The sequence below is a fragment of the Tympanuchus pallidicinctus genome, unplaced genomic scaffold, assembly GCF_026119805.1.
Source record: "Tympanuchus pallidicinctus isolate F22 unplaced genomic scaffold, pur_lepc_1.0 scaffold3, whole genome shotgun sequence".
Lineage (NCBI taxonomy): Eukaryota > Metazoa > Chordata > Aves > Galliformes > Phasianidae > Tympanuchus > Tympanuchus pallidicinctus.
Window position 1 is genome coordinate 47,690,266 of NW_026294747.1, and position 8,315 is coordinate 47,698,580.

Below are 8,315 nucleotides of genomic sequence, written 5' to 3' on the forward strand. Positions count from 1 at the left end.
CCAACCTAACGCTACGGGCTTACCAGTAGCCGTGTCTCTATGGACCACGCTTTGAACACCTCCAGGGATGGGGACGGACAGAAGGCAGCGGCCCCGAGCGCCCTCTGGCGCACACGCAGCGCACCAAAGCGCTCTTGCCTCCAGAGCGGCGCCTTGACGGCATTGTAAAACGAGCGGCTCGTTAGTGAGAAGCATCACAAATCCAGGCTCACCGTAATTAACGGCGCCGCGACGAGCGGGCGCAGCGTGCAATTAGAAACACTGTGGGTTTTTTATTGTTGTTGTTGTTGTGTTTGTTTTGTTTTGGTTGTTTTTTTTTCAGAATTCGAAGAGAAACAGCCCCCTCTGCTACATCAGTATTTTTTCTCCTGTTACATTTTCTTTCCTCTGCTTCTTTGTTTCTCCGAGGAATTACATCTCTCCGGAAAGTCATCTGCTCCACGTGGTGCTTTACCTTGTTCAGACGATTCGCAGTTGATTTCGTGAGAGATATTTGCCATTGCATGCCTCAAGCACACATCCTGCAAATAGCTTAAGCTGCCCCTTTGCAGTCCTGGGGCTTCAGGAAGGGGTCTCTTGGAGTTCCCATACAAACAGCAGAATGTTGTGCACTAACTGGACTTTGTTTCCTCAACGAAAATGTTACACACAAAAAAAATAGCAAAGTTTGTAACCCCCTGCCAGGTGTGAGAACCTGAGACGCTCCTCTTTGGCAAATGGTATCAGGTTTAAGAGAAAGTGCGAGTTCCATGAAGAAAGGCATCAGGTTAAGCAGTGATTTCTCTCCTCTCTCTTTAAGCACTGACGGATCTCATCTACAAAACTCTACACTACTGTACATAATTGGTATGACAGCGCCTTCTAAACCACACTAACAGAGCTGCTCTTACAAAGGTGCTTCCTGATACTCAGGCTTCAACCTGATATACTTCAAGCCTGATTTATTTCAGTGCTTCCAAGCACACTTCTGACAGTGGGAGTGCCACAGAGTTAAGAGGAGCATCTTCTCCTACCCGGCCCCTTGAAGTCAGATGCTGAGCCTTGAGAAGAGGGAAGAAAAGCCACGGGAAAATGGGTAGTTGTGTACAACGGGTAGTTGTGTGCATGTGTGTGCACAGGTGTGTGTATGGGAAGTATTTCCTCTGCAGGGAACAGCTGCAGAACAACTCATATAACAAACTGTGAAATTCCAAAGACTATCACAGAACCACATAATTATGCCATACAATTTTGATTTGTGCTGTGGAAAAATATTTTAACTCAGTATTTCTAATGTAGAAAAAAGATGACCATAAAACACAAAGTAAAATGACAATCCCTTCATTTAGTTCAGTTACAAATCCTTCTACCATATAGGCACACTGAAACCAAACTAATCAACTTTGCTTATGCCTATGGAGTGCACATTTTTATGTTCATACTTTAGCAAAACTGCCAGAGAAAATAGAGTTGTCATATAAATTGCCTTGTAGAAACCCAGCTAAGCTGAACAAAAAATAGCTGCTCTTGAGCTTCCATTGAGACTGCAGCAATTTATGCATCTTATTTTTATTTAAGAAGTTTTATTCATTTCAAATTTGGATTCTTCTTCTTTTACAACATAATATTAACATAATAGGTCTATTTCTTTCTTAGTGCTCTTGGGATCTATCAATATCTGGTGATTTTAATGGAAGCTGAGAGCTCAGCACTTTCCAATATCAGGGCTGGAGTGTGTAAATCAAGGGAATGCTTATGCATGAATAGGGCTGAGAGGTGCTGTTCTTTATAGGAGCTACAGATCTGGTCCTTGGTCCTATGGTGCAGTATGAGCAGTGCAGATATATGTATATTCACACTGCTTTCTGTGCTGGCACGGGTGAAATCATGCCATGCTGGCTCAACTAACACGCATTATTTGCCAGAGGTTTCCCATTCTTGTCTGATCTGTGATTCACAAGATACAATCGATTCAGGCACACACAAAAACACTACATTTATAGGTCTAATGTGACTGTTTAGTAAAGATTGGTGATTTTTGGAAGGATAGTTCTATACCCTTAGCTATAAAATCCACAGTGAATTGTACAGAAAGCATTCATACTTGACAGTCAGCTTTAGGGCTCAATAATATTTATTTGTATTTTATGCCCACAGTTAAAGGGTTAAAGATTTCTGGAACAAGGATTAAGCCCACTGACTCATGTATCCTTTCATACAGTAAGAACAGCAACTTACACGATCTGCTTTGATCTTGTCCTTACAATATTTGCTTAATGAGACTGGAGTGATTAGTGACTGTGACTTAGAAATTAGCTTGTAATGGTAGCAGCTGAATGAATGCTGTCTCCCTGTCCCTGCAAGAAAAGAATAGAGAAATCCCCCCTTACTTCGCTCGTTCTCAAAGATGCGAGGAGATGACAAACAGAGGGATGCAGCTAAAATCTGAGCTCATTAACTGGTATAGCTTTATTGGCTGGTTGGTTTATTTTTAATTTTTATTTTTAAGTAGGATGTGGTACAGCAAAGAAAACAGTAATTATTAAAGGTAAATAAAAAAAAAAGGAACAGAGGAAGAGCTGTGCACAGAACTCATCAGCTGTCTAATATCACAGTGAGCAAGCACAACCTTCTGGTTACTGTGAACCTTGAAAAGTATTTTGTAGGAGCCCAGAAATGAATCAGAATCAGAGATTTCCCTCACGTTTAATTAATCTGAGGATGAAGACATTTGTAGCAGTAGCTAGCAGGCTGGAAGGGCTGGGCATGGTGTTAGCTGTATGAGATCAGCTGGAGATGATGAGGGTAAATTAAGAAGGACTGTGAAGGTAAAGTAAAAACCACATATACTGCAGAGCTATGAAGAGCAAGGAGGACTCCAGGAGAAAAGTGGTACAGCTAATTGGCATTTTTCTTCATGGATTATTTTAATGGTATTGTAAATCTTAGTATAGAATTATTCCGGAGGGCTCTTTTTATTTCTTTTTTTTTTCACCAAGACCTTTCCTGCTTTAATTGATTAACAGGTCATTTTAGATGAATGTAACAAGGAAAACTCAATATAGCAAGTGGCAGAACTTACTCCTTAATCTTAGAGAGGTCTTCAAAAAGCGTTAAGAAGAGATAATTGCTTAACTCTGTCTTTCAACTATTGATTTTTCTCTTTATCCATTAAGTGGCTTTGTATCTTTGTATGTTCTTTGCACAAGAGCAAAAACTGTCTTAAAAATTATTTATGTCACATGCTTAACTAGAAATGTAAGTAATATCAATTTATTAATCAGTCTTGATTTACAATGGTAGGGCTGATCTCTCAAACAAAATAGTTTCTGTGAAAATGAGAAAGAAGGGAAAAACAGGTTATCAGAAGTTTCCAAATCAGTGAATTTGAAAGGCTGTGTGGATGAAAAAGGTAAGAAAGAATGCTGTAGGTGATGGTTGTGAAGAAGTCACTCGTTTCACAAATTTTGCTGTTCAAAATTCTTCTTTCTTATTCTCTTCAGCTGAAGGGTTAGGGGAAGGGGGGGGGAAGGGGGCTAAGACTCAAAGAAGAAACCTTGTCTTGGAAATGGAGTGCTAATGCTTTTGTTTGTTCTTTTTTACTTTGTGAAGAAGTAACTTATTTTCTGAGACCTTCCTTTTCTTAAAAATATATCAGATTCTTGTATTTACCAACTGATTTGTATTTAAAAGAGCAGTTACCTAGTTTTGGCTTGCTGTAGTGGAGGTAAGTGCCAGAACAGTCAGTTCTGTAGTACAAAATGCCTACTACTTGAGAATCAGCTTTTTAAATAAACATGATCTATTGGAATACTACATGCAATGGATTAGTAGAGCAAAAGCAACCATGTTTTCTGGATGCTGTGAATTACTAATTCACCACCAGAAACAAAAAAAAAAAAACACATAGGAGGAAAAAGCAGAATATTGATTGAGTGGCTAATGCTGCTGAGTGCTGACTGTCATCTGCTGAAACTCTACTAAGAATATCCGAGAAATGGATTTGTACTGTTTTGTATACTGTATCTCGTGCTATGAGCAGTATCACTGATTTCCCTGCAGCTAGTTGGCACTTAACAAACACTTCAAGTTCATGGAGAATCTCAGGAATTGCTGTGGATTGTCCTTGCTTACATCGTTACAAATAAAAAATAAAAATAATAATAAAAAAAAAAAGGTAAAATGGAGCCACATTCTTCTCAGTCGTGCCCAATGAAAGGGCACGAGGCTCTGAACAGAAATTTAAATACAGGAAATCTCCTTGAAAATAACAAAAGAATTTCTTTCCTGTGAGAGTGGTGAAACAAGGGGAGGAGGCTGTGGAGTTTCTGTCCATGGAGGTATCCAAAGCCTGAGTGGACACAACCCTGGGCAGCCTGCTTCTGAGCAGAGCTGTGCAATTTCTTGAGCTCTTTTTGCAGCTTGGGCTGAAAAGACCAATTAAGTCTTGTTTACAGACCGAGCTTAGTAGTCTTTGTAGTAAATTCAATATTTAAATTTTGGAATTACTTATATATATGTGATCTTGAATGCAAAATGGTGGTGGTAATTCAGTCTTCTTATGTGTTGCAATATGTTACTCTGATACAGCTGTGTTCAAACCACACATGGACTGCTAATAATGTGGCCTCAAAAGACTGTAAGCTTTTAACATTATTACATGATTTTTAGCAGTTTCTCATGAGATGATTGAGCATAGCTTGAGTGTGGACTGTGTGCAGGTGACAACAAAAGGTGTGGAGGAGAGGGTGCAGTGCTAACTCTGTTTCTCATGCCCCCTCCCACACTTGTTTAAATCAAAACCTGTGTGTGCTGTAGTAGGCGACAATGCAACAGTGTGCTACACAAGATATGAACTCATGCCACTTGGAAATCATAGCATTTTACTCACCATAATACTATTTCAACCCACCTACTTGTGTGTGTGCCTATGAAGACACATAGATTTTGTTATTAAGTAGACATTTTCTTATTTAATTATTGAAGTTGGTTTTGTGTTATTTCATAACATAATTTAATAAGTTAACTTTTTTTGTGTGTGTGGATTTGACTGCTTGTTTAAACGAGTTAAACAGGCATCTTCCAGATGAAATCAACTTACCTATGCTACATTTCAAGCCATAGCAGCATTCTGAATGAAACTTAAATTATGGCTCCAGTTATGGTAAATAATGTTATACCTTTTGATATGTTGGCTAAACAGAGTCCATTGAACACCAAAAAATATGCAGCCTTGCTTTCCATCTGGTAGAGAATTTTGAAGGTAGGTTTCAAGATTGATGGAAAAAAAATAATCAATTTGTTCACATATTTGTGGTTCCATTTTGTGTCATCATAATTACTCACGCATTTTCAAATTGAACGTATAGAGTTACAATCAGATATTCAACTCCTAGAAAAAAAATTGATCAATCAACACATAGTATGTTCATAGAATCATAGAACAGCATGGGTTGAAAGGGACCTCAATGATCATCAAGTTTCAACCCCCTGCTATGTGCAGGGCTGCCAACCACCAGACCAGGCTGCTCAGAGCCACATCCAGCCTGGCCTTGAATGCCTCCAGGGATGGGGCATCCACAGCCTCCTTGGGCAACCTGTTCCAGAGTGTCACCACCTCTGTGTAAAAAAAAAAAAAACCTTCCTCCTAATATCTAACCTAAACCTCCCTTGCCTCAATTTAAAATAATTCCCCCTTATCCTGTCACTATCAATCCATGTAAACAGTTGGTAACCAGGCTTTTATAATATCCTTTTCTTCATAATCATGCCTTGTTCGTTATTGCTTTTTGGCAGAATGTACATTTGTGAACAACTGCTTTCAAGGATGAAGCATAGGAAGAGTAAAATTAGATAAAAAAAAATCTCTGATGTGCACCTTGAGAAACTCATTAAGGATTTGCAGCAATTACTTCAATTAAACCAAATATTGATGTATTAGTTTCCCAAAAACAAGGTCAAACATCCTGTTGGTTTTATGCTTTTTTTAATTTTTTTTTTTTAAGTGAAATTATGAAAATAAAGAAGTTTTATTACTCATAAACTTCATCTATGTTATATATTTTATACATGGCCCCAAGATAATAATTCTTCACTTAATGTGGCTCGTGTAAGCTGAAAGCTTGGGCACTCATGCCCTAAAAAAAGGATCCTGTTTCAGGGCAAAAACACTTGACTCCACAGACAGGCAGAAAATAAAAGCAGAGGGAGGGTCAGAGGAGTAAAATATTTCTTACAGAGCAGAAATTACAGACATATATCTTCTCTCATCTTCCTTTTTTTTTTTTTTTAAACACAGTATCTAATAGTGGTAGCTCAGGTGTATGTGGACAGCACTACTTGTGGGGCTCTGCACAAAAACAAAAAAGGTCAAACCACCTCGTTATTCCCTAGCTTACTTTCTTATCTAGATGATAACTATGTAGAGCCACCTTGCTTTTGTGCTGGATTTGCAGCTCTCATGTCTTTGAATCCCAAGGTTTTCCTTTGGCAATCTATGTGTTGGAGAAAGAAAGACATTTGAGCCAGTTAATCCAAAGGAAAGAGAGGCTAAGGGAGGCAGAAGCTGGCTTATCAAGAGAAAACTAATTCAGTTTGTCTTTCCCTTAGACATGCTCAGGAACTGAAATTATTGCCAGGAATTCTGCAGTGCCAACAAAGTAGAGTGGAGAAAAAAAAAAAATGTTGGTGGTGTGTGCAGGAAAAGTTAAGAATGGCTTTCTGCATACTGATGGTGAACTACAATTTATTATAGATTTTAAGGAAGGAACTAGGTGGAAGAAAAAGGAGAAAAAAGAACAAAACAGCGCTGAGTAATCTAGAGTTTGTAAAGGATTTATTTTCATAAAAACTTATTTGCAGCAGATGCTTGAAGGTTACTTTCCAGTGAATGGCTCTCAGATGTGCGTAGGGGCAGGACTATTCTAAAGGGAAATCCTGTATTTGACTTACCTCTCCTCTTTTACCAGGTGAGCATATACTGTTGAGATTGCTAGCCAACACAGAAGCTGATGTTTCTAGCAAACGTCTCTTCTCTCTTTTTTTTTTTTTTTCCCATCAGAAAATGGCATGAGAGTAGAAATTTCCAATTAAATAATAATTTAATTAATATTCTGTGCCAGCTTAGAATAATAAGCAGAAGTGATTTGTGCACTTTTTCCTAAAAAGGAATGCATAAGCTTCACATCTCACAGTTTTTTATTACATTTAATTGGAGCAAGGGAAATGTCACCCTAATTTCGAAACACTGATTTTAAAAAGCTACAGGTAGTTTCCTTGTATTGTTAAGTTTGACCTGCAAACTGCAGTGGGGCAGAATTCACGTGTGAGAATCTGGAAAGCTCTCTTTAGGACCTGAAAATAGCCTTTCATTTATGAGTATTTTATGACAATAAACTTAGAGCTTATAAGCAGGAGGGAGACCAATTTTTTATATGGTCTGCTAGTGATAAGACAAGGGAAAATGGTTTTAAACTGAAAGAGAGGAAACTTAGATTTTAGGAAAAAAAAAAAATCTTTATTCAGAAGGCAGAGAGGTCCTGGCAGAGCCTGCCCATAGAAGATGTGGGTGCCCCATCCCTGGAGGTGTTTAAGGCTGGATTGAATGGAGCCGTGGGCAGCCTAATCCGATGGGAAGCCAGTCAGGCCAGGGGTTTGTGACTGGGTGAGATTCAAGGTCCCTTCAGCCCAATCCATTCTATGGTTCTTTCCATCCCATGATTTCTTGTAGTTTGTTAAGATGGGAGCATTAAGGGTGACTGGAGAGAAGGAATTCCCACCTCTCCACACGTTAAATAATTGTGTTGCTATTTCTAACATTTTAATAGGAAAACTTTTTGTAATTTCAACATTAGCCCAGAGTTCAGTATCACATCCAAGTCTGGAGACTTGGAATAGCATCATGGAATCATTAAGGTTAAAAAAAATGGTAAAGGGCCTGGAGCATCTCCCCTATGAAGAAAGGCTAAGTGAACTGGGTCTATTTAGCCTTGAGAAAAGAAGACTGAGAGGGGACCTGATCCAGGTTTATAAATATCTGAGGTGTGGGGGCTATAGTGGTGAGACCAGTCTCTTTTCAGTGGTACGTAGAGACAGGACAAGGGGAAACAGACATAAGCTGCAGCATAGGAAGTTTCGCACGAATGTGCATAAGAACTTCTTTACGGTGAGGGTGACAGAGCACTGGAACAGGCTGCCCAGGGGGGTTGTGGAGTCTCCTTCTCTGGAGATGTTCAAGACCTGCCTGGATGCCTACCTATGAGACCTGCTGTAGGGAACCTGCTTTGGCAGGGGGGTTGGACTCGATGATCTCTAGAGATCCCTTCCAACCCCTACAA